Source organism: Manis javanica, chromosome 5, assembly GCF_040802235.1.
Source record: "Manis javanica isolate MJ-LG chromosome 5, MJ_LKY, whole genome shotgun sequence".
NCBI lineage: Eukaryota > Metazoa > Chordata > Mammalia > Pholidota > Manidae > Manis > Manis javanica.
The window spans coordinates 53,460,653-53,487,279 of NC_133160.1; the positions used below are offsets into that span (position 1 = coordinate 53,460,653).

At 42.3% G+C, this 26,627-nt stretch overlaps 1 protein-coding gene across 2 annotated transcripts in view; it reads right to left on the bottom strand.

Annotated features, from left to right (window-relative positions):
* Window positions 1-26,627, bottom strand: part of NOCT (nocturnin) — a 41,569-nt gene that overhangs the window by 4,318 nt on the left and 10,624 nt on the right. The window contains exon 2 of one of the 2 annotated variants that reach the window (XM_036998560.2): window positions 1,810-1,847. The exons of the other annotated variant lie outside the window; for it this stretch is intronic. The gene's annotated coding sequence lies outside the window, so the exon portion shown is untranslated. The remainder of the gene's footprint in view (window positions 1-1,809; window positions 1,848-26,627) is intronic. 2 annotated transcript variants of the gene reach the window in all.

Below are 26,627 nucleotides of genomic sequence, written 5' to 3' on the forward strand. Positions count from 1 at the left end.
TCACTGCAGTCTAAATTAGCGGCAAGTTTTACTTAAAAGAACATCCAAGATTCTGTTATGAAGGAAGGGGATTTCCCTACCACATCCGTATCCTTGCCTTCTCTTGAAAACTGCAGTTTCCTTCATAAAGTACAGTATTTGACAGGCTGATTGGCTGCATCTCAAACTAGCAATCAAATTCACTGTGCAGGTCACACAAGCAAATTAAAATATTTATCACCAAATGTCTTTAAACATCAAGGTCAATAAGCATGCAAGCATGCTCTATTATTCCTTTTCATCAACTCGAAGTAGTTATTCCTTCCATCCTCCCGTAAGAAAACTACCTAGACTAAGGCAAAAAAACATACAAGTTTTCCCAACATACATTTCAGTATACGCGCATGCGCAAGCAAGCCTGTTCTTTCTCACCTACATGCACAAATGCATGCACACACTTGTTTCCAAACCGTTTGAATACATTAAATTCTTTTTAATCAATCTGCTTGCCTATATGAGTACATGAATCCAAAGGAAGAAATTTTCTTCATGGCTAGTAGTACAACTTTGAAAATATTTCTTCTGTACTTCGAGTTTATTAAAAAAAAATAAGGTAGTTAAAGGTCCCACTGGTTTCTCCAGTGTGGTCTCCAGATCTGTAGCACCAGCACCACCCAAACTAAAGATGGAAGTGTCACAGGGGATCACAGCAAACTCACAGGGGCAGCATGGAGCATTTAAAGTTTGAAACAAACAGCAATATTTGACATCCATAAGGCTCCAGGCAAACTACTAGTTCAATGTAGTTCACTTCGAACAGAATTGCTCTGTACCCTTTTGATGAAATCGTTTTTATCAAGCTGAGTTTTGGGGTGGTCACTGTGTTAAAAAGCAAGTACTATGTGAAATGAATGTAAAAAAGAGAATTATGGTGCCTGACAGGAATCCAAGGGTTGAGGAGTTATGTGAAGCCAGAAAAACTATCCTGGTCCACACTTCTTCTGAACTTAGAAAAACCTTCACAAAAAGAGAATAGGGAACAAAACTGCATCAGTTCAACAAAAGCATGCCAGAAAAACATGCTTAGAAAGCAAATTAAACCTGTATCCTACTGAAAAATCAGCTAAACGTCATTAAGAAAATGATATGATAATCTAAATCAGAATTAGAAAATTCATAGAGGCGGCAACAGAAAGAATTAGTAATTTTAAAGAACGAGATAAAGCATTCGAGAGTGCATGGCAAATCTGTGTTCATTTTAAGCAAAAAAGGTTGAAATGATCCAACATATAAAGACCAGTTTTTGTTGTAGGAAAACCAATGGAAGGAAACTAAACATGTATTAAATCTATAAATCAAGAAAAGTTTTAAGAGTACAAAGCGTGATGAATTAAGTTCTGGCGATCGAATACACAGCATCGTGACTATAATCATTATACTACTATATTGATTTACCTGAAATCTTCTAAGAGTAGATCTTATACACACACACACACACATTCACTCACTCACTAACTTAAGTGAAATGACATATTATTAGCTTGAATGAGGAAATAATTGCACAATGTATATATTTATCAAAGCATCATGTGGTCCAACTTAAATCTACAAAACTCTCATTCGTTAATTATACCTCAATAAAGCTGAAAAAAAAAAAAGAATGGTTTAAAAGAAGAGTTATGAGATTTAAAAAAAAGTATCATGGACACATTCAAACATCATCAATACATAAAGGTCAGCCATATCTTTGTTATTAAAAAAAAAAGAAAAAACTTCAAAAAAAACACACAAAATATTTGTAACTACATGTTAGAAAAGCACATCACATACCTGAGATTATCAGCCCAGAATGACCAACACCAACTGGACTGTAAGGAAAACGAAAAAAAATCCCTTGGGCATCTAGGCAAAACACAAGTAACTTACAAGGAAAATAAAACTAGATTATCATCATACTACAACAGCAGATATGCCAGAAGAAAATGAGGTACACATTCAAAACATCCAAGTCGAACTTTATATAGTTGGCTCATCTATATGTGAGCCAAGGATTTTATATCCAAGCAAAACTAGAACATTGGCTCCATGAGCCCTTCTTGAGGAAATTACTAGAGCAGGGTTGGCAAAATGCTGCCAAGATATTTTTGTCCGGTCCTCAAGCCTAAGAATGGTTTTAAAGAGCTAAACACACACATACACAAACACAATACATGACAGGATCATTTTTGGCCCTGAAAGCCTAGATGTTTACTTTCTAGCCCCTTTCAGAAATATGTTGCCACCTCTGAAAATAGAGAAAAAGCTTCAGACCAAAATGATCAAAGAGACACTGATGTGAGACTGGTGGCGAGCAGTAAACATATGGCTGCTTAGTATTTCACAGGGAAGATAGTAAGATTGCAAGGTCTCCTATGATGGCAGATGGTAACTACATGTGTCATTTTGTAATATTTATTAAATCACTATGCGGTGGTACACTGAAATAAATACAATACTGTATATCAACTATACTTCAATTAAAAAATATATAGTTACTTAGAAAATCAGTCTAAATGAGGTTCAGAGAGTATTTAATGGCTATGTGATCCAAAAATGAATATATGAATATTTAACATAACAAAGGGAGGAAGAGAGCCGGAGCCAGAATGAGTAAAGAATATTCAATTAAAAAATCTTAAACTTTTCAGTGATCATTAGTAGAGGTAGTATCAGTGCTTTATTCTGAGACTGTTGTGTGGATATGAGTTGAAGCAAATGGATATTCTAATTCCGTCTCTCCTTGTCCTTTTTTTGGTTTAGTCTTAGAAATGCTTTAGCACAGTGAGCCCAACACTCAAGGTAAGCGTTCTTGGTACAAGCCAACTCATCTTGGACCATCAGTGGATTATTCAATCCGATCATTCCTCCAATTTGTTACTCTTTCTCAGAGACTGAAAGGAAAGGAGCAACACACAGCAGCAATTCACCGGAGAATTCCGCTTTATTAGGGAAAGGTGTTGGGTTATATAGGAAGGGGCATGAGCTGATTGAGGTGTCACTTCTACGGGGCTGGTGGCTATTGGCTAGGTGCTGGGATTAGGGGGGGTGAGTTCACCATCTTATGGGTGGGGGCCCTTCATTCCCCCCTTTCTCCTCTATGGGGTTGTGGACGTTGCTTTCTCTCTGACTGCTTCCTGCTGAACGGGGGTGGAGAAGGGAGTGAGGGCTTGAGGATTGGGAGAAAAGGGTTGATAGGACTCCCCACACTAAGGACGAGTAGATGTGGACTTCTTCAGGCTGGAAATCAATGAAGGTTCCTTATAACTATAGGTCGAGGACTTGTTGATTCTATTGGTGCCAAGAGGATACGGGTGCCAGAAGCCAGGCGTCTGTGGCCATTGTTTCTAGGAACAGTTTCCAGCGGAGAGAGGGGTCCATCTCAGCGTGTGGTGAGGAGGTTACATGAGGGTGAGGGATCTTCTGTGGCCAGAAGCTGGTAGTTCCTGAGTAAAAGCTGGTTGAAAGTTTGATTAGAGATTTTTCCGACTTGGGATTTGATGAACTTTATTAAACAGGGTAAGAAGAGACAGGCGAGAAGAATGATTATTACGGGGCCTGCAATGGGCCAAAGCCAGGTAAGGAGGGGGTTTGTTAGTATTGAAGAGAATCGGTTGGAATTGGAAGCAGAGTGGAGGCTGGAGGCAAGGTCGGTGAGTTTGGTAATGTCAGTTTCTACAATGCTGGATTCGTTGATGTAATAGCAGCACTATTCCAAGAGGAAGACGCAGGTGCTGCCCTTCTCGGCTGTAAGCATATCTAAGGCCCGCAGGTTTTGACCTTAGCTAGCGAGGTGACCTGTCTTTGGAGAGAGGCCAGGGAATCGGCCGTGGATGTCAGGGCTCCCTCAAGTTTGGCGTTGAAATCTCTAATTTTCCACAGAGAGTGACCCAAGGCCCCTCCCGAAAACCCTGCCCCAATGGCTGAGGTGGTCAAAGAGATACCGACCATGATGGGAAGGAAAGCAGCCCTTTTTGTACGCGAGGGCAAGGGAGGTTGGAGCTCAAGAAATTCTGCCATGCTGTAAAGTGTAAGCTGTGGGATTAGGGTGACAAGAATGCAGGGTGTGCTGGAGTTGGGAGGCAGTGACTGCCATTACACTAAAATAAATGTCCCGGTTGCGTAAAAGTCTTAGAGCCGGAGGTAGGCGTGTAGATAGAGAGGCAGTGAAGTGTGCTGGAGGGGGGTGGAGTTGGGCCTACACGGTGGTGGAAGGTGAGATTATCTGTGTATTCTGGTTCCCACAGGGGTATGTCTGCCAGGGGGCGGAGGGGTTGTCCTTCTGCATGGAAGGAGTAGTTGAAAATATTAAGGGGCATGGCGGCCAGCAGTGGATGCTGTAGTGATGCGCACAAGAAACAATTGGCGGTGTTGAGGGTGTGGCTGAGAAAGATGGTGGTGTCTTGAATGAGCTGTAACCAAGAGTAGGAGAAATTAGAAGAGGGGTGGGGATAAGATGAAGAGGCGCCGTCAAGACTTTGGATAATGACTTTTTCGGAATGTCTGATATCTGATGCAACTTGAGAGATCTGGGAGTGAGAGGGAACGTACTCTCGAGAGATATGAAGGGTACCGTGGGGGGTCGAGGATCCCCCATAGTAAACTGAGGCTGTGACCCCGGTGGCCCATCGAGAGTCCCAGGGATCTGGGATTGATAAGGAGAATGAGCTGTTGGGATATTTTATGAAACGGTTGGAGGAGTAATACTGTGGGTACCGGGAGTTACCCATGTAGTGAATGGCGCAAGACCAGTAGGGACATCCCCTGTAGGTGTATGGCCATCGCCTGCAATAGGCTTGTTTTTGGTCATAGAGGAGGCAGAGGTAGGGAGAATAAAGGTAGCTGCTAGTGAACACTTCGATGGAGGGAGGAAACTGGAGGTACAAAGGCTCAGAGCAGCCTTTCAGAGGGCAGTCTGATGTGGCAATGAGGGCAGTAACTTTTGTTTGATGCTGTGTGTAAGTCTGTCTGACTTTGAATCGCTATACAAAGGAGGCTGGGGTGGCGGGGAAGACAATAGGAATGAGGAAAAAAAGCGAGAGAGTAGTAAAGGAGGAAAAAGTCATGATTCGGGTATGGATGGCAAAGGGGGTGAACGGGATTTTGGAGGAAAGAGGACAGTAAGGTCAGGAGTCTGGAGGGAGGGAGAGTCTGTAAACTTTTGTAGGTTAAGAGATCTTTTAGGTGATGTGGGGACAGAATGGTAAGGGGCGCCCTGAATGTCAGTTTATGAGCCTCCTTCTGCAAGAGCTGTCCAGCGGCTAATGCCTGTAGGCAGGGGGCCCATCCCCGAACTGTGGGGTCTAATTGCTTGGAGAGATAAGCTGGGGCAAAGGATGGGCCATAATATTGGCCTAGGACTCCTAGAGCTTGACTGGACCTCTCATGAATGTATAATGAGAAGGGCTTCGACAAATCAGGAAGATGGAGAGCTGGGGCTTCTACAAGGGCTTGACGGACCTTAATGAAGGAGTGTCGGGGCGAGGAGGATAATGGTTCTTCAGGGGGGCCCTTGCTGAAGTCGTATAGGGGTCTTGCCAACAGGGAGAAGTTAGGGATCCACGCTCTAAAATACCCAGCCAGGCCTAGAAAGGAAAGGATTTCTGTCTTGGTTTTGGGAACGGGCAGGTCAGAGAGGAGCCGTGTTCTGTCTAAGGTAATGGACTTTCTTTGTTGAGATAGAAGGAATCTGAGGTAAGTGACAGAAGGGGAAGAGATTTGAGCTTTGACGGGGGATACCCGGTAACTTCTGGAAGCTAGAAGGTTAAGTAGGGAGGCAGTGTCAAGTTGAGACTGTTCCCACGAGGGACTGCAGAGTAGAAGATCGTCCACGTACTGTAATAAGGTGGACTCGGAGTGATCATGATGAAACTGTTTGAGGTCCTGAGCTAGGATCTGTATAAAAATATGGGGACTATTTCGGAAGCCTTGTGGCAAAACTGTCCAAGTGAATTGTGTATTGTGTATGGGTCCGTCCAGGTGAAGGTGAAAAAATCTTGGGAGAAGAGGTCCAGAGGGATAGAAAAAATATGTCCTTGAGATCTAGGACTGAGAAGTGGGATGCTGAGGCAGGGATCTGCGATAAAAGGGTGTATGGATTTGGAACTAAGGGATGGATAGGGACAACGGCTATGTTGATGAAGCGAAGGTCTTGGACAAGGCAGAAAGATCCGTTGGTTTTTTTTACAGCTAATATGGGGGTATTAAATGCGGAGTGAGTGGGTTTGAGGTAATTTTTGTTTAAGAGATCTTGAATGATGGGTTGGAGGCCTATGAGGGCTGAAGTGGTTAGGCGGTATTGGGCCTGACAGATATACTGAGAGGGGTCACGTAATTTGATAGAGGCAGGAGGACATAGAGCCATGGAGGGGCTTGTAATGTCCCAAACTTTGGAATTTACAGGGTGTATGAGGGCGGAACTGGAGGTTTCATTGGGTAGAGGGGGGTCGTCAGCTATGAGGGCCATCAGAAAGGGAGTACTGGGGGCTGTGGGAGTAGATAGTTATGGAAACATGGAGGAGAGAAACTATGTCCCGTCCTAGTAAAGGGATGGGACACTGGGGCATAACCAGGAAGGAGTGGGAGAAAGGTATGGGATTGTCTTGGATTGTGCATAAAAGGGGGGGGGGCTGTTTTAATGGGAAAATCTGTTTACTTCTTACCCCGACTATAGGAGCAATGGCAGGCGTGGTAGGGCCCCAGTATTCTCGCAAGACTGAGAAGGTGGCTCCTGTATCTAGGAGGAAGGAGATGGGGCGACCGTCTACTGTTAAAGTAACCCTGGGCTCCTGTTTGGTGATGGAAATAGTCGGGCGAGAAGCCCCCAGGCCCCGTTAATCTTCCTCTGCCAGCCCCACTATGGCGGGCTTAGGATGGGGGTTGTTCGTCCAGCCTCCCCTTCGGGTGGTTGGGCAATCAGACCCCCACTGGCCCTTTTTGTGGCATCTGGGGCATGGGGTGGTAGGAGATCTGGGGGAGGGGCACCCAGGTTGTGGTTTTTTCAGCTGGGCCAACATTTGGAAATTGGCCTGATCAGCCTTTTGTTTACGGCGTTCTTTCTCCTCCTCCCGGTTATGGAAGACTTTAAAGGCCACTGTTAGGATCTCAGTCTGTGGGGTAGTGGGGCCCTGTTCTAACTTTTTGAGTTTAGCTTTAATGTCGGGGTAGCTTTGAGCTAGGAAGTATGTCATAAGGACATGTCTTCCATCAGGCGTTTCTGGGTCCAGGCTGGTATACTGTAATAGGACTTGAGTGAGTCTGTCTAAGAACTCGGAGGGACTTTCCTCCCTCCTTTGAATTATGTCTTGGAGCTTTTGAAAATTGACTACTTTACGAGCTGCCTTTTTCAGACCTGCTATTAGGCAGGAGGCGAAAATATGTTGAGAGCGGAGACGCACGGTGGTGTTATAATTGCAGTGTGGGTCTTGTTCGGGGACAGCGGTGGGGGCCAGGGGGGTAGGTGGGGTGAGTCCTGTGGGTTTTGGTAGCGTGCGTTTGGGCGAAGTCCCAAACGCGTCTACACTCTTCAGGAAGGAGGGTATTGGCCAGGAGCATGAAAATGTCATGATGTGTGAGGCTGTATGACTGGAGGGTCAATGGAAACTCCCTGATATATGTCGTGGGATCAGTGGAAAAGGAACGTAGGCATTTCTCAAGTTGGGCTAAATCTCCTGAGAAAGGGACGTGAATGCACACAATGCATTCGGATCCTGCTACCTCTCGGAGGGGGGCGGTAATTTTGGGAGGCCTTTGGGACTGAGTCTGAGGGGGACTGAAGGGTTCTGGTTCAGTCTGTGGGGGAGAAACAGGTGATGAGGGCAAAGATGTAGGAGGCCCCCAGGACTTAGTTAAAGGGGGGCTGAAAGGCTCAGGCTCAATCTGTGGGGGAGGGGCAGGTGAGGGGGACGAAGGCGGAGGAGGTGAGAAGGGGGAGGAAGGGAGAGGGGCTGTTGTAGGACAAGGGGAAGGGAGTGAATGGGAGGGTTCTGCGGGGGAGACGGCTCGCAGGCTAGGAGAACTTGGGGGAGGCGGGGGGAGGAGGAGGCAGCGGCAGCGATGAGGGAGACGGGAGGAGGAGGGGGAAGGGAGTGAACGGGAGGCTTCTGTGGGGGAGATGGCTTGCAGGCTAGGAGAACTTGGGGGGAGGCGGGGGGAGGAGGAGGCGGCAGCGGCGAGGGAGGCGGGAGGAGGAGGCGGAAAGCTTTGATATAGGGAATCTCCTATTTTTTCAGGTGCTGGCAGTAGTTAAAGAGATCGCGAGTGATGTTAGGATCAAGAATTCCCCCTGTGGGCCATTGGTTGTTATTGTCTAGGGGGTATGTCAGCCAATCTTGGGAGCAATATTTACGGAGAAGTTTTGGTTTTATATCAGGCATCAGGGAGAGGGTGGCTAGCTACTTGAGCAGGCATTCAAGAGGTGAACCTTTAGGGAGGGATGAGGAGGCTCCCATGGCTAAAGGACAGAGAAGGAGACAAACAGGGGAAGATGAACGGAGATCCTTGGACTGGGAGCAGACCGCAAGGAGACAAAGGGCGTCCCCGATGATCCTTGGTGGTCTGCGGAAACTCGTATACGAGTTGGAATTTCTTAGGACGTGTGGGTCGTCATCCAGACTTCTCTAAGAAGGCAGAGTGCCGGAGTCACGAGGTACCTAGTACTAGGAATTTTCGGCGGATGGAACGGATTTCGGCACATGGAACGGAAGGAGGAAGGGGGAAAAGGGAGCATTCTCATCCGCAAAGGAGTCACCTCGTTTATGGCTGGAGGAGGGGCCTGAGGGTCTGCCGCAGCCATGAAGGCCTAAGGCGGGGAGAGTTTTCTCCTCGTCCCCGTGCTCAGGGCCTTGCCAGATCATCACGGTCAATAGCGCTGCAATAGCTCAGGGAAGAGCGGTCCGCTCCAGGAGAAAACTTACCCAAAGGCCAAAGAGGAGTGGTGAGTGTGAGGAGCCAGCGCCGGAAAAAGAGGATGAGGGCAAGCTGCTGCTGGTGTCGGGGGGAAGACGGGGCCTAGATGGGGTGTCCTGTCTCCCGGGTTTCGGCACCAATTAAAGGAAAGGAGCAACACACAGCAGCAATTCACCGGAGAATTCCGCTTTATTAGGGAAAGGTGCTGGGTTATATAGGAAGGGGCATGAGCTGATTGAGGTGTCACTTCTACAGGGCTGGTGGCTATTGGCTAGGTGCTGGGATTAGGGGGGGTGAGGGGTGAGTTCACCATCTATGGGTGGGGGCCCTTCAGAGACTTTCGGTGGTTTTCAAAAATTCAATCTACCTTCAAATGACACAGCTTTGCAGCCAAGAAAATGAAGCACGTGCTGTAGCATTCCTGAGGGCTAAGGCCTTGAATGGGATGGGCTCCAAAAGACCAATTCTGGTCCCAGGTCTGTCACTATTTAGCTGGGCCACAACTCTCTAGATCTCCTCACAGGTCTATATGTGAGGGCTTGCTGAGTGATCATAATTTCTTTAAGAATCTAAGAACAGGTAGAAACATCAAAATATCATCTCTATTATTTGCACTACAGATGTATTTCTGTTGAAAAAACTTGCATGTATCTTTCAGAATGACCTCCATTTCCCTCATAGTTGAGATGGAGAATGGACAATCCAACATGTGTGGTGGAATATACTGAAAACAACCTTTAAAAAATGTTTTACTGGCAGAGTTGTTTGCTCTTGTTTTACTATAGATTCATTTACCTGAGAAAATGTCACTGGGCTAAATTTTGAGTGAGATTAGGTAGAGGGAAATTGTTAGGGAGTACTTATCATAGTCCTGTCTCTGTTTCTTATATCTTAGAGGAAACCCAAAGACGGTTCCATGATGGATGATGCAAACCTGAACACAGACCACTGAAAAACAAAGTAACCTACGGCGTGCCCTGTAACACCAAAGTACAGGGAAGCTGATTAAAGAATCCACCTGTTGCACGGTGAGACTGAGGACACAGGTGGCGCTGGAGATGTTTCCACTAGTCCACCCCCTTCTCAGTCAGTGAGGCTGTGAGCCAGGCTGAGCCCCTGCTGGTACTCTGCAGTCTAATCCCCTCTGTTGCTTTCTCACTATGGGTGAGGGTCACTGGCAAACTCTAACTTAACCTATTCTTAATCTAATATAATCTTAAAGTCTTCAGGGGTAATCTGTCTGCAATGTGTTAATCTTGCATTCTTATTCCTTATTATTCTCTGAGTTCTGCAAATACCAATAAAACACATGCTTATCTTTTCCCTGAAGAAGTTAAGGTGTTTGAGGAAAGAACAATACACATGAACTCATGAGAATGAAACTGAGTGTGCCTACTAAGAAAGGGCTAGGGTATAATAAGGGGTAAAACAATCAGGATGGATAAAAAGAAATAGGATTTAAGATATAGAGCTCCAATTACTGAGTACACTGCTTACTTGGCCTGTCATAAGTAACTACCATAATCCCTTGCCTTCCTCTCTCAAACACACACTGGACATCAGACTACACTCCAGTCCACTGGAGATAGGTTAGTGCACAAACTAAAATCTCTGTCTACAATAATGTTGTAGTGGGGAGAGATGAACAAGACCACAGGTGAAGTTTGTCATATGGTAAAAAGTGCTGAAGAGAAAAATAAAGGAGAAAGGGAGAAAGGGAATGCTAGTGAGAAGGGAGTTGCTTGTTTACAGAGGATTCTCAAGGCCTCATTCAAAGATGGAATTTGAGCACAGACCTGAAAGTGGTAAGGGAATCAATCAGTAAGTCTTACAGAGAGCCAGAGGGAAAGCATCCTAGGCCGATGGGCAGCAAAGACACAAACCTTCAGAAGGAAACATGCCTGGCAAGGATGATCAACAGCAGGGGATCAGAATGACTTACAAAATGAACAGATGAGGTTAGCACGGCAGTGAAGAGAGGGGAGCACATGAGTAGGGCCTTATAGGCCATTCTAAAGACTTGAGCATTTCCCTGAGATGGGAAGCCACTGGAGAAGTCTAAGCAGGAGTAAGAATCTGATTTACATAAAAAAAACTCACTGGATATTACTCAGTCATAAAAACAAAAGAAATCCTCCCATTTGCAACAACATGGATGTATCTACAGGGTATTATGCTCAGTGAATACCATACGATTTCTCTTATTTGTGGAATATAAGAACAAGGCAAAGCAGAACGAACAAAATAGCAGTAGACTCAGACACTGAGAAGTAACTGGTGGTTATGAAGGGGGAGGGTTGAGATGCGTTCAGTGGGGGGATGAGGGGGATAAAGGGGAATAAGTTGGTCACAGGGACAGTAGTACAGCATGGAGAATACAGTTGATAATTCTGTAACATCTTTCTATGTTGATAGATAGTAACTGAATGAGAGGAGGGGAGGATAAAATTTACCGGTAACTGTTGGACCACTGTCTTGTACATTTGAAACCAGCATAAGATTGTATATCAATGATACTTCAGTTAAAAAAAAATTTTCACTGGTTGATGTATTAAAAATACCCTACACTGTAAGGAAATAAGGGCAGACATAGAAAAACTTAAGAGGACAATTACAATGATCCAGGCAAAAGACAGTGGAAGCCTGGACTAGTGGTAGTAGTTAAAATATTTCTGAATAAATCTAAAATTGGAGCCAATATGTTTTATTGATGACTTGGATAAGGTTTGTGAGAGAGTGTGGCCAAAAGGGTCTCCAAGGTTGCTGGCCAAGCAACTAGAAGGGTAAAGTTGCCAACAGCGGTTAGGAAGACTGGGCAGTATTTACAGAAAATAGGACTTCGGCAGTTAGATACGACTGATGTTCAGGCAAGAGGTACCAGGTGGATATAAACATTTGGGAGATGGTGGGCAGATGAGACTGAAGTGAGTTTAGAGAGAAAACAGGTCAAAATACTGAGCTCTGGCACAAACTGGGGAAGATGCATTGAAAACCTGCAAAGATGACTTGCCAGGGAGTAGGAGAAAATAAGGCGGGGATTAGCTTCCCAGAAACAAAGCGAAGAACGGGTTTCAAGCCACAGGTACCTATCTCCTTTGTCAAATGCTACTGACAGCTCAAGGCAAATAAAGACAGAGGGGATCTGGATTTAGCAACATGGAAACAACTTCTGTAACTTTAACCATAGTGATTTCTGATATTTGGTAGAGTTGTAGAGTAAAGACACTACAGGATAGAGAGAAATATTTTGAAGACATTTTGCTCCCACAGTAGAAAGAAATGGAGTGGTGCCTGGAGATGCAGGCAAGAACTTTTGGAGCCTACACCATGTTTGTTGCCAGTGGGGGTCATGCAGTAGAAGGAAGCTGACAAAGCAGGAGACTCCAGCACAAGGGCAGGAGAAAGCTGACAACTCTCCCCAACAATCACTTAAACCTTGACCTTCCAAACCAACTAGTTTGCTGCTCTGGATATAAAGGCATACAACAGAGTGGGTCACTTTTATTCATGAAAGTCACTGAGCTTCACGTAAGAACAGTGCTAGTTTGTGAGATTCCTGTCTTGGCATCTGGTTCCTCCCACTCGGACCCCCAGGTACTAGGGCAGCAAAGATCAATGAATTATCAAGTTACAATTTGCCCACAAAGAAAAGCCTAGACCTTAATGGCTTCACTCATGAGTATTTCAAATATTTAAGTAAGAAATAATACCAATCCTTGACAAACTGCCATTCATCATTTTCCATGTACAGCCACTTTAGAAGACAGTTTGGCAATCTCAAACATAAGACTTACCATAGGGTCCAGAACTAAAATATGTACACAAATGTTCATAAGGAGTATTATCAATAATCTCCAAATATTGCAAGCAGTAAGATGCCCTTTGCTGGATGGATAACAATGGATGAACCTATTGTGGCACATCCTTACAGTGAAACAGTATTCAGAGATAAAACTATTGATGTGCAAGATGAACCTCAAATGCAGTTTTGTGGAAGCCAGACCCTAAAAATTATATATTGTATGATCATGTTCAAATGACATTCTAACAAGGGCCAAAATATACAGACAGGGGTTGGAAGAGGGAGACATGGGCTGACTAGGGGAATTTTTAGGGTAATGGGAATGCTCTGTATGGTAGTAGGCTGGTGGATACATGGCTATGCATTTGTCAAAATCCACAGAACTATCCATCACAAAGAATAAACTTTAATGTATGTAAATTTAAAAATAACAAGCAGGAGGAGATGGAGGGATCTCAAGAGGGAACACAGACTTGACAAATGAATCCAACTGTATTACAAATGTACGACAATCTCACTGAAGGGGTCCAGGAAAACACTAGAGCTGTGATCTAAGTAACTTTGGAAAAGAGCATTTTAGTAGGTGAACTATATGGCTCAAGACGAAAGGAACTGTACTCCAGTGAGTAAGGTTGTTTCTCACAAGTGGTAACATGTGGTAATAATTCCGAAGCTGCTTTACATACAAATCTGGGGTTGAACATTTAAGTAAATTGATGGTGGGAGCCAGATTTCTTACTGATAAGCGAGTACGAAAGTCTCGGATGAATCATGCGGTACTGGGCTAGAGTCAGTCATCAGTATGAACTCATGTTTCCTTTACTGTATGTGCAGGTGTGGAGGCACAGAAATAATTATATTCATGTGTATAGCACTGTTTCCTCACTTGCTGTCCACCATTAGCTAATCATGGAGTTATCTCTACCATCTACCTGTTTTTCCATGCTATCAACATGCATTTTCTATCTTTGTATGTCCATATCTTTAAATATTATTGTGAGGATAAACAAAGACATGAGTCCAAAACATTTCTGTTCATCATTACATCTAAGGGACTTCATTTGGGGTTTTTTTTGATCCCAGGAGGTCATGATGCCCTGTCTCCTCACTCCCCAGCAGATAGGGCATTTCTATGGTAATAAATATTTTAAGTTAAAAATGTCATCTTCCATGTTGCTATATGTGAATATATAAAATAAATGCACATGAATATTTATATACTTGTATGTTTACCTTTTAAGATATATATTTTAGCCAGTAAAGGTAAAAATTAAGACAACAGTCTACCACAACTCAGTACACATGTAGCATATATAAATATCTAAAGTTTCACAGAAGTTCTTTTTTCTATATGAAATGTACCATTTCATTTTTTCAAAATGCTGGTCTTGACCCAACTCAGTGAAGCTACAACCCATGAGCACACACACAGCTCCAGCAGCAGTTCCCCCGGGGGCGATCTGGGGTGGGTGGGACACCCTCGCAGACACAAGCGTCAGACTACTTCTGCCACGCACTGAGACATCGCTGGCCTTTCCAACCACACGGGTGCTGCTTCTGCCCACAGCCCCGGTAAGACCGCTGCTGTCTCTGCCCAGTGGCATCCGACGCTGTGTGCGGCACTGCATTCTTGACTGCCGCACACTCAAAGTTTTAAAAAAATGCGTTTTACTTTAAAATGTCTTTAGTGAGGCAGTAGTATTTTTGTTAAATCTGGAACCTTGGTGCACTGTCTTTTCAATATGTGGAAAAATGGAAAGGACACACAGAAAGCACTTTTGCTGATACCAAAACATGAGGTCTCAAGGAAAAGCACCTGGATGAGCGCGTGAGCTACAAAATGAACTAGGTCCTTTGTCCTGGAACACCATTTTTACCTGAAAAAAAAACAACTGACAAACTATAGTTACTCAGATACGGCTATCAGGAAGACATTTTCACTAAAATGTATGAAGTGAGCCTGTCACTTTTAAGGAAAACAAATGATAGCATTTCTATCATAAAAATTTTCAAATGAAATTTGGGAAAACATCTATCTGCCATTAGGAACTTGAGAGGCTCCCAGTTCCTAAAAGAGACTTATCTGACACCATTAGTGGTGATATTAACTAATGTCATTTTTTGATATTGTATGACATTTGTAAGATCTGCATAACCCAGTCAACCAACAGTCCCCAAATGACCAACATAAAATCATGCATGGATTAAAGATCCATTTGAAGCACCACATGAATCAATGGATTTTAATGGAACCATACAAAAAGTCTGTTGATATGGTATCAGATTCCACACTGCAAGTCACTGTTAGCACAGAAACTACCATGGAGAATAATATCCACAATTATCTAAAAACACTGTTAAAATACTTTCTTCCAGCTACACATCTATTAAGACTGGATTTTCTTCATATACTTTCACCTAAGATATCACATATCACATCTGCATGTAGAAGCAGATGGGAATCCAGCTGTGTCATATTAAGGACTTTAAGAGAGTTCTATGAATGTAAAACAATGCCCCTTTTTCTACTAATTTCTTTTTTGTTTTGGAAAATATTTTCCCTATAAAAATGTTATTTAACACTGATTTTATTAGTATAGTAAATGACTTGATAAACACTTAAAAGTTTTGTTTTATTTTCTAACATATCAATATGTATATCAATATAGAATACACATAAACAAAAGCTGTTTGGGGAGGGCGCTCAAGATGGCAGTGTGAGTAGGGTGGTGGAAATCTCCTTCCAAAACCATATATATTATTGAAAATACAACAAATACAACTATTCCTAAAAGAGAGACCAGAAGATACAGTACAACAGCCAGGCTACATCTACATCTGTGAGAACTCAGCATCTCATGAAGGGGGTAAGATACAAAGCCGTGACCTGGCAGGACCCGAGCACTCCCCCCACCCGAGCTCACTGGTGGGAGGAAAAGAGTCAGAGTGAGGAGGGAGTGGAAGCACAGAACTACTAAACAACTAGCCTGAGTAATCTGCCCCGGGAGCACAGACACACATTGCATGGTGTACTGGATATTAGAGAAACGGAAAAGTAAAATCCAAGACAGTGACTGCGAGCAGGTCCCCACAGCTGACTCCCCTGGGACAAAAGAAAAGTGGGCGCTTTTTAAAAGTCTTAAAGGGACAAGGGCTCAACAGCTAACAAAATCATCACAGCACACTTAGCCCAGCAGGCTGGGAATCTTGAGGAACTTCGAGCCCCCTAACTCCCTTGGGGGTAATGCAGCCCCAAAGCCCCTCACGGTGATAAGCAGCCTGGCATTCATTACCCACACCCAGCACGGAAAGTGGACTGGCTGACCCACCACAGCTGTGGAGCAGCCCAAGAACAGCCCCACGCACAGCAACCACACAGTCTCCTCCAAGCGCACAGCTAACTGGGACAGACAGAAAAAGCCAGAGCAAGGTCTGGAAGGCACAAAGGGGTGCTTCTCTTGCAGGAGAACACACCTGGTGTGTCTATCAAAGCCTGCAGTGCGCTGGGCTATCCTGAGGGCTGCTCCGCCCACAGCAGCTCAGGAGATTGTCCAAGACTGCCTCCCGGTGTGCAGGTAACTGGCACAGGCAGTGGAAGTCAGAGCAAGGTCTGGAAGGCATGAAGGGGTGCCATTCTTGCAGGAGAACACACCCGGCGCAGCTGTGAACCCTCCACAGTGCGGTAGGCTATCCCAAGGGCCACCCTGCCCACGGCAGCTCAGGAGATTATCCCAAAGACCGCTCCCGGTGTGCGGGTAGATGGCACAGGCAGTGGAGAAGGGTAAGGCAACCAACAAGCAGGAAGGGACTTTATTCTGCCAGCTGACACACATGCCATGTGCCTGTGACCACTTCTATTACCATGAAAAGGCAGAAGAAGCTGGTCCAGTCAAAAATCACTCAGACAACCCCAGAGAGAGGACCTGGTGAGATGTGTACAATCAATCTTGAAAAAGAATTCAAAATAAAAGTCATAACCATGCTGATGGACCTGCAGAGAAATACGTAAGAGCTAAGGGATGAAGTCTGGAAGGAGGTAAAAGAAATGAAACAATCGATACAAGGTCTTAACAGCAGACTGGATGAGGTGAAAGACACTGTTAATGGAACAGAAATCAGAGAACAGGACTAAGGAGAAGCTGAGGCAGAGAGAGATAAAAGGATCTCCAGGAATGAAAGAACATTAAGATAACTATGTCACCAATCCAAATGGAACAATATTTGCATTATAGGGGTAGCAAAGGAAGAAGAGAGAGAAAAAGGGATAGAAAGTATCTTTGAAGAAATAATTGCTGAAAACTACTCCAAGCTGAGGAAGGAATTAGTCTCTCAGACCATGGAAGTCCACAGATCTCCCAACACAAGGGACCCAAGGAGGGCAACACCAAGACATATAATACTTCAAATGGCAAAGATCAAAGACAAGGACAGAGTATTAAAAGCAGCCAGAGAGAGAAAAAAGATCACCTACAAAGGAAAACCCATCAGGCTATCATCAGACTTCTCAACAGAAACCTTACAGGCCAGAAGATAATGGCATGATATATTTAGTGCAATGAAACAGAAGGGCCTTGAACCAAGAATACTGTATGCAGCACAATTATCATATAAATTTGAAGGAGGGATTAAACAATTTCCAGATAAGCAGAAGTTGACCAAGAATACTGTAGCCAGCACAATTATCATATAAATTTGAAAGAGGGATTTAACAATTTCCAGATAAGCAGAAGTTGAGGGAATTTGCCTCCCACAAACCACCTCTACAGGTTATTTTAAAGGGACTGCTCTAGATGGAAGCACTCCCAAGGCTAAATAGATGTCATCTGAGAAAATAAAATCACAGCAAAGAAAGCAGACCAAATACTAACTGAAGGCAAAACATAAAATCAACTATCCACAAAAGCAGTCAAAGGAAACACAGAAGAGTACAGAATAAAAGACATAACATATAAAGAATGGAGGAGGAACAATAAGAAGGGAGAGAATAAGAATCATCAGACTATGTTTATAATAGCTTAGTAAGAGAGTTAAGTGAGATGGTTAGATAGTAAAGAAGCTACCCTTGAACCTTTGGTAACCGTGAATCCAAAGCCTGCAATGGCAATAAGGACATATCTATCGATAATCACACTAAATGTAAATGGACTGAACGTGGTAATCAAAAGACACAGAGTAATAGGATGGACAAAAAAGCATGCCCCATCTATATGCTGCTTATAAGAGACTCACCTCAAACCCAAAGATACACACAGACTAAAAGGAAGGGATGGAAAAAGATATTTCATGCAAACAATAGGGAGAAAAAAGCAGGTGTTGCAGTACTAATATCAGATAAAATAGACTTCAAAAAAAAGAAAGTCACAAGAGATAAAGAAGGACATTACATAATGATAAAGGGGGCAGTCCAACAAGAGGATATGTGTTATAAATATATATGCACTCAACACAGGAGCACCTACATATGGGAAACAAATACTAACAGAACTAAAGGAGGAAATAGAATGCAATGCATTCATTCTATGAGACTTCAACACAGTACTCACTCCAAAGGACAGATCAACCAGACAGAAAATAAGTAAGGAGCACTGAACAACACACTAGAACAGATGAACCTAACAGACATCTACAGAACTCTACACCCAAAAGCAGCAGATACACATTCTTCTTAAGTGCACATGGAACATTTTCCAGAATAGACCACATACTAGGCCACAAAAAGAGCCTCAGTAAATTCAAAAAGATTGAAATTGTACCAACTTCTCAGATCACAATGGTATAAAACTAGAAATTGTACAAAGAAAACAAAAAGGCTTATAAACACATGGAGGCTTAACTACATGCTCCTAAATAATCAATGGATCAATGACCAAATTAAAACAGAGATCAAGCAATATATGGAGACAAATGACAACAACAGCACAAAGCCCCAACCTCTGTGGGATGCAGCAAAGGCAGTTCTAAGAGGAAGAACAATCCCAAATGAAGAGTCTAAAGGCACAATTATTGAAATTGGAAAAAGAAGAACAAATGAGCCCTAAAGTCAGCAGAAGGAAGGACATAAACAGAATAGATAAGCCTCTAGCCATACTTATTAAGAGAAGAAGAGAATCAACACACATCAACAGAGTCAGAAATGAGAAAGGAAAAATCATGATGGACCCCATAGAAATACAAAGAATTATTAGAGAATACTATGAAAACCTATATGCTAACAAGCTGGAAAACCTAGAAGAAATGGACAACTTCCTAGAAAAATACAACCTTCCAAGATTGACCAAGGAAGAAACACAAAATCTAAACAAACCAATTACCAGAAAGAAATTGAAACGGTAATCAGAAAACTACCCAGGAACAAACAATGTATCTCATTTGTTGAATGACAGTCTAGAAAAGTAGTTAAGGCTCATGTGCTCACAAATAACACATTCAACGTTCTCCCAGCAACCACTGCCATCTAACCTTATAAATTTTCTATTTGCTAAGTCTAATGACTCAACCCATTATCTCCTGTTTCCAACACTTGAGCACAAAGCCTAAGACAGCACTTTCACACTTATATCTGAGAGATAATTTGATTTGCTCTAAATCTGACTTTTTTAATAAGCAGTCCTAAAAGAAAGTAGATAAAAATTACATCTTTTTTTAAAAGTATCTAAACTATAGAATATGTAAGTGAAATAATACTAACAAAAGAACTGCAATGCTAGGAATAACCTAGAAATTATAAATTTTGATCCAAAACAAGTTGTATATTTTTAGTAATCTAAATTTGATCCAGAAAAAAAATTTAAGAATATGTAAATACTATTTGCAGTCTATTTTTAACCATAATAAATTCTGCATTATCAACAACAAAATATATACATATATAAAGACCTCACGCAGCTCAACAAACAAAAAGCAAATAAGCCAATTAAAAAATGGGCAGAGGATCTGAACAGACAGTTCTCCAAAGAAAAATTCACATGGCCAACAGGCATATGAAAAGATGCTCCACATCGCTAATCATCAGAGAAATGCAAATTAAACCACAATGAGATATCACCTCACACCTGTTAGGATGGCCACCATCCAAAAGACAAACAACAACATATGTAGGTAGGGTGTGGAGAAAGGAACCCTCCTACACTGCTGGTGGGAATGTAAATTAGTTAAACCATTGTGGAAAGCAGTATGGAGGTTCCTCAAAAAACTAAAAATAGAAACACCATTTGACCCAGGAATTCCATTCCTAGGAATTTACCCTAAGAATGCAGCAGCCCAGTTTGAAAAAGACATATGCACCCCTATGTTTATCACAGCACTATTTACAATAGCCAAGAAATGGAAGCAACCTAAGTGTCCATCAGCAGATGAATGGATAAAGAAGGTATGGTATATTTATACAATGGAGTATTATTCAGCCCGAAGAAGAAAACAAATCCTACCATTTGCAACAACATGGATGGAGCTAGAGGGTATTATGCTCAGTGAAAGAAGCCAGGCAGAAAAAGACAAGTATCAAATTATTTCACTCAGATGTGGAGTATAAGAATAAAGAAAAAACCTAAAGGAACAAAACAGCAGCAGACTCACAGAAGGCAAGAATGTACTAACAGTTACCAAAGGGAAAGGGACTGGGGAGAATGGGTGGGAAGGGAGGGACAAGGGGGAAAAAGGGGCATTAGAAGACATAATGTGTGTGGGGGGGCACGGGGAGAGTTGTACAATACAGAGAAGATAGTAGTGATTCTATAGCATCTTACTATGCTGATGGACAGTGACTGTAATGGGGTATGTGGTGGGGACTTGATGATGGGGGGAGTCTAGTAACCATAATGTTACTCATGTAATTCTAAGATTAATGATACCAAAAATAAAAAATAAAAAATAAATTAAAAAAAGCTCTTTGGGGCTCCCAATTCATTTTTTAAGAATGCAAAAGAATCCAGAAAATTAAAAGCAAGAATTCCTATTCTAGGTGAGTCACTTCTAAGTGTGGATGCCTTGTTTCAGAGGACACAAATAAGGAAATCCCCAGGGAAGAAAGTAAGACCTTTTTTTTTAATCTAAAAATTATTAAATAATAGATTGAAAGTAGGTAAGAATATAATTCATACAAACACAGAGCACATACCTAAATTTGTTATAAATTGATAAAAGCATATGATCACAAAAGCTGGGGGTCATTGCTGTAAAGCTGTCTCCATGCTGCTCCATGGAGGGACGAAACTATCTTCAAAGTATGGATAATCTTTCCTTAGCTTCATCCTTATATTTTTAATATCCAACCTAGACTTTCTATACTTAGAAAATATTTTTCTCATAAAGTCATGTCACCGGATCAAATCAGAAGCGATTTGGGGAAGTCCCAATTCATTTCTCCACGTGTTCAATTTTTCTTTTCTGCTTCTAGTTCCAAGAACATATGAGTTTATTCAATTATTTCTCGAGGCTATATTTTCCAAACCTTTCTGGTAACATACAGACATCACTTCAAAGCAAGTGCAAAACCCCAAGCTTGTAGATTAATAACTGAAAGTGAAAACTATAAAGGCTTCACATCTATTTTTGCACTTATAGCACAGGGCTTAGACCAAGGCTTAGACCCACCCAAGGATTGCTATGAAGTAAGGCTATTTAAATTCAGAACTAAAGAAGGCTAAAGGTCCCGGAGTCCCTTTCTCTCCCTCCCATCCTAAGGATGGGCAGTGACATATAGATAATGACTACTGAGTGTTTAGAATGCACCATTCACAAATTCTGCTTGCTTTGACTGTATTTCTAATTAATTGTCACCAGTCCGAAGGAGGTAGTACTCTTATGCCCCTTTTACAATGAGAGAGTAACTTAGTAACAATTCTCATTGTTTCTCACCTGTTTTAAATATACATGCTGTGTAATTTATATAGGCAATAGGCAGATGAAAACAGCTTCATTTCTTAGGCCTAGTATGCATTTAGCAGCACCACTCCAACCCCTTGCTTTTTCCTAATTTCTATAGACACATTTCCACATACATTTTGAACTAGATATCTTCATTCCTTGCATTATTAAAACCTCACTGTTATTTTACTTCATATGAATAAATAACTCTTCTCACCTTTTTACTAGCTTTTGAAGATTTGCCATAGAATGCTGATTATCTAGATTAGCAAAATACAGTAGTATGAGAACTTTTAGTCATCCCTTTCTAAAAAAAGACAGCAAAAGAGAAGTAGACTTAGTCACTAAAATACAGAATACATGTTTATACTTTATACTACCAATTACTACATACTTCTAAACAACAGGCAGATCCTAATACCATGTCCTAAGAGGGCCAGCATCAGCAGGAAATGATCAAGGTTTAATGAAATACCTTCCTATCAATAATTAAGAGTACTGGATGAGAACCCTAACAGTTAAGACAAAACCATCTGGGCCCACAATTCCAAGCAGTCCTAACAGCACTTAGAAATCACACTAGAAAGACATCTCTCCACAAGTTTCTCTACTTACCCAGCAATTACTTATTCAAGAGTTTGCTCCAACTATTCAGTTTGTGAATTGTTTTCACTTACATATACACCTGGGAAGCTGCTGGAGTTGACCAACCCTTTACCCAAAGAAACCCTGAAGGGTAAAAGTACACAAAAACCGTACAGAACAGACTTCAAGGAAGGCATCATTGTAACAGCAGTTATATGCTGCCACCTACTGGTCATGTGTTACCTCAGAAAGTTTGGACGACTAATTCAGTTGCTTTATGATTTCATTAGGCTGTTTAGAGTAGGTACCTGAATAGATGGGGCCACATTCAAGACAAGTGAGTCAGAGTACAAGATCACTACTGATATAAAACAACTTGGATATTAGATATGTGGTATATTTACTTTATATTTATTGAAGAAATCAATTAAATAAAGATTCATAGCCTCCATGCCTGCACAGCTTTATGAATCAAGACCTAGTGGCATCCTTTTTCTTATACCTGGTCTGTTTCTCTTGAGCTGCTCTTGATATTTGAACTATGGCCCCTGACTTTTACTCATTAGACTAAAAGCTCCATGAGGGCACTTTGCTTACCTTGTTTATCACCTCTCCCAGGACCCAGCCCAGTCCTTTAAAAAACGTTGATAAAGAGGACGGTTAAAAAAAAAGGATGGCAAGTGACAGTAAAGTGCTAAGGAATCTTGAAAACATGAATAGAGGAACTGCCTTCCATCGGTAGAGCTCTTTATGGTGTACTAAGCACTTTTACCCTCCTTGCCTATTTTATAGATAAGAGTACTGAGGGTCAGAAATGTAAGTGACTTGTCCTAAGCCAATATCAACTGTAACTCTTTTTTGAATGCTGTGAGCCTGTAGTCAGGGCCCTCTCTGTGTTAGCACCCATCAGCTAGAAACCAAAACTCAAAGCAGTGCAGCATTTCCCCAGAAGGTCCACTGATTAAATGAATGTGACCACCTCGAAATTTTGCATCCAAGTGTGGACTTGTAGTACTGGATCCTAGAGAATGGATTCTAACTGCCAATTTAGAAAGATACTATTTTCTGGTGAGGATCAAATGTTTTAGTCAGTGTCCAAGTCTTCAAATTTGAGCACTACTGACTGATTTTGACAGGCATGCATGGAGCACTTAGCAATGAAAGCCCTATGGCTAAAGCTTCAACTTTTCTCAGAAAGATTAGGCTACAGTCAGTAGAGGCAAAACAGGTTTAAATGTAAGGACTTGAGTTAGGCTGCCTGCCCATTTCAAATCTCAGCTCTTTTTCTGAGAGAATCCCGAGCAAGCTATTTACCTCTCTCTGCCTCAGTTTCTAAATCTGGGGATCACCATGACCTACTTCCCCAGGTTACTCCTTTGGTTACCTTGAGGATTAACTGAGTTAGTTAAACTAGCCATTCCTAGAGCACCCTTGGTGGTCAGCTAAGTGCGAGCTCTTCTGTCACACTTAGTGAAGCTCACTTTTGGGGTGTAAAGAGAAGACTACTAATGTGTGAGCTTTGCACGTGCCATACTGCTCTCACCTGTTTCTATGACTCTTTCCAATAACCTAGCAAAGCAGGCACTGTAGTCACTATTTAATAGACACAGACACTGAGGTTAAGAGATGACACACAGTCTCTCAAGACTGTACAAACAGCATGGGGTCTGACCCTGGATTAGTGACCTGCCCCTCGGACCATGGCTCCTCAGCAGCTCCGACAGCACAGTCAGGACAACTGGAATGGAACCTTGCCAGGGGCACACACAGGAATAAACAGAGGTCAAATTCCACCTCCTCCCTCCATTGACGTCACTGCCATAAGGTGTACCACTGGCACAGCACAAAGTGTACAGAGCAGTGCGAGGACCTCTTGGCGTGAGATACCAAGTGAAGGTCGTGACTCTCAACTGAACATGTCTAAAAATACAAGCACCTAGACACACTGTGACAATCCAAATGATCTTTCTTTGCTTGGCAGCAGCCCGACTAGACAAGAATGCTGAAGTGTGTTCCAGACAAGGCTGAGCAGTACCTCCAGCCATGCCAGATTCATCTAGAAAACCTTCCATAACATAAGCTTAGGTTATGTAACACGTTTAACTGCTGTTCAAGGATTAGCTGGCTGGCCAATCATTTCCACAAACTGGACTTTTCTAGCATGCCACTCTGAAATTTAGATGGGAAAAGATAAATTAAATGAATCTGGTGGAACAACTGCTCCCCACTGAGACATCAGGTCAGTGTTACTCTATGTGATGCCCAAGAAAATGGTCCACTTTTGCAGTTATGAGTAGCAATATGAAACCTGAAAGGAGTATTTTGCTGATAGTAACCCATCCTTCCCTTGAGATCAGGGGACCACAAACTATAACCTGTGAGCCAAATCTGCTGGACAACCTGGTTTTGTGTGGCTGTTTTCATCTTTTACATTTTTTAATGGTTTAGGGGAAAAAAAAGAGTATTTCATGACATATGAAAATTACATGAAATTCAAGTTTCAGTGTCCATTAGTAAAGTTTATGTACGAAGCCTGCTTCCACACCACCGCAGCAGAGCTGAGCAGTCGCCGCACAGACACAGGGCCCACAAAGCCTAAAGCTACTAGTGGCACTCTGCAGAAAAAGTTTGAGATCCCTCCTCCAGATACTGAAATGAAAATTGTATAATCAGTTTGTATATATTCTGAAAAACCAAGGAAAGACTTTGTCACTTAAAATAAGAAAAAACTATTTTCACATAGAAACGTCCATTAGTCTTGCTTAAATAATTAAGGTACATGTAGGAATCGTCTTTAAAAATCTGAAGTGAAACTGTCAGTGATTTTTAAATCTCCTTTCCTATGACTCATCTTTAAAATGGGAATTGATAGTTGCATACAATCAAAGGTCTTCAGGTACAAAGCAGAACATATACTTTCTCTCTTTCATAAGAGCTTTCAAGAAAAAAATACATGTAATCAAGCCAATTTTTAAAAGAATGAAATAGTAACATGGCAAGACAAGAAAGGATGCCATCAATGGGCCAAAAACTTGGAAGAACTCCAGGAAGACAGAAACAGACAAGTTTGAGAAAACAGAGTAGAGGAAAATGCAGTACAAGCAACCAAGATTAATCATGGTTCTTCGCAAGGGAGCTCTGAAGGCTGAACACTGAGCTGAGTCAACAAAGACAAAAGGGCAGGAGAGGCTGAGGGGCAGTTGTTAGGGCAATTGATTAAAGAATGGTGTTTCAAACAGCCACACAGGTTACTACCACTTCCCTTCCCTCACTGAGACGGGCTGGCAAGAGTGGCTTCTGCCAGCTGGGAAAACCAGAGAATGCTTCGAAGACAAGTGACTCCCTGGGAGGACTGGCAAGGGGTGATGGGCCTGGAAGGAGAGTTCACATCAGGGCTAGAGCTCCGGACCTCAAGGTTATCTTTTAAATTGGGGGTGAGGAGTTAAACAGATTAGAGAACACAGACAGAAGCCCTCCTGGCTCTGGAGGCCTCCCGCCCGCTGCTCTCAGGGAGGACCCCCCCACCACAGCCTTCCCTACCAGCCTGGGAACTGCTCTCCCCTTTAGGAGGCCCGAGTGAGAAACAAGCCACGTATCTATACATATTTAAATGTACACGAGAGTATGGACACAAAACAAGAACAGGCTTCCTCTTCTAGGAAAAAAAGGAGCAGAGATAGAAAATGTCTAGAAATTTAAAATGACTGCAAAATAAAAAAGCTCAGGAAACCTCATGAAATAAAGACATTAAAAAAAATGAGAGAAGATAGATCCCTATGACCAACAATCTAATAAGACTTTAAGAACATGAGATGAGATGACAGAATGGACTAAATAATCCAAGAAATAATAGAAATTTTTTCTGTGCTAAAAAAGGTAAGTCTTTAGATTGAATTGGCTTATCCATTCAATCTATCCTGATGGAACATTTATCCTGATGGAACTTCTGAACACCAAGGATAAGAAAAAATCCTATAAGTTTCTAAAGACAATACTCACAGAGACATTTAAAGTTTTAAGGGAAAAGGGTCTTATTAGTGTGTTACTCCTGTAATTTTTAAAAAATTTAATTTAAAAAATCATCATGAACTTTTTCCAAATAAAATTCAGCATAACAAACCACCTAAAAGAGAACCTAATTCTAGAATAGGTCTTGGCAAACTATTTGGCCTATAATATTTAAAAGATGTGAACATCTTCCTTTAGCAGTTCCTCAGTGATGGTTAATACCCATAAAAGCAAAACAGAAAAAGAAAATTGAAAACTATTATGTGCAAGGCATCATTAGAATCTGCAAAATGATTTACTTTGTACCCTGTACTAGAGGAGATATTGAGAGTCTCAGGCTTATCTGCAAACTGGAAGGTGGGCCTGCCCAAGTACAGGCAGCTCAAAGAGCTGGAAGAAAGGACAGAGAAAGGAAAGGAAGACAGTGGGAGTGGGTGAGAGAAAG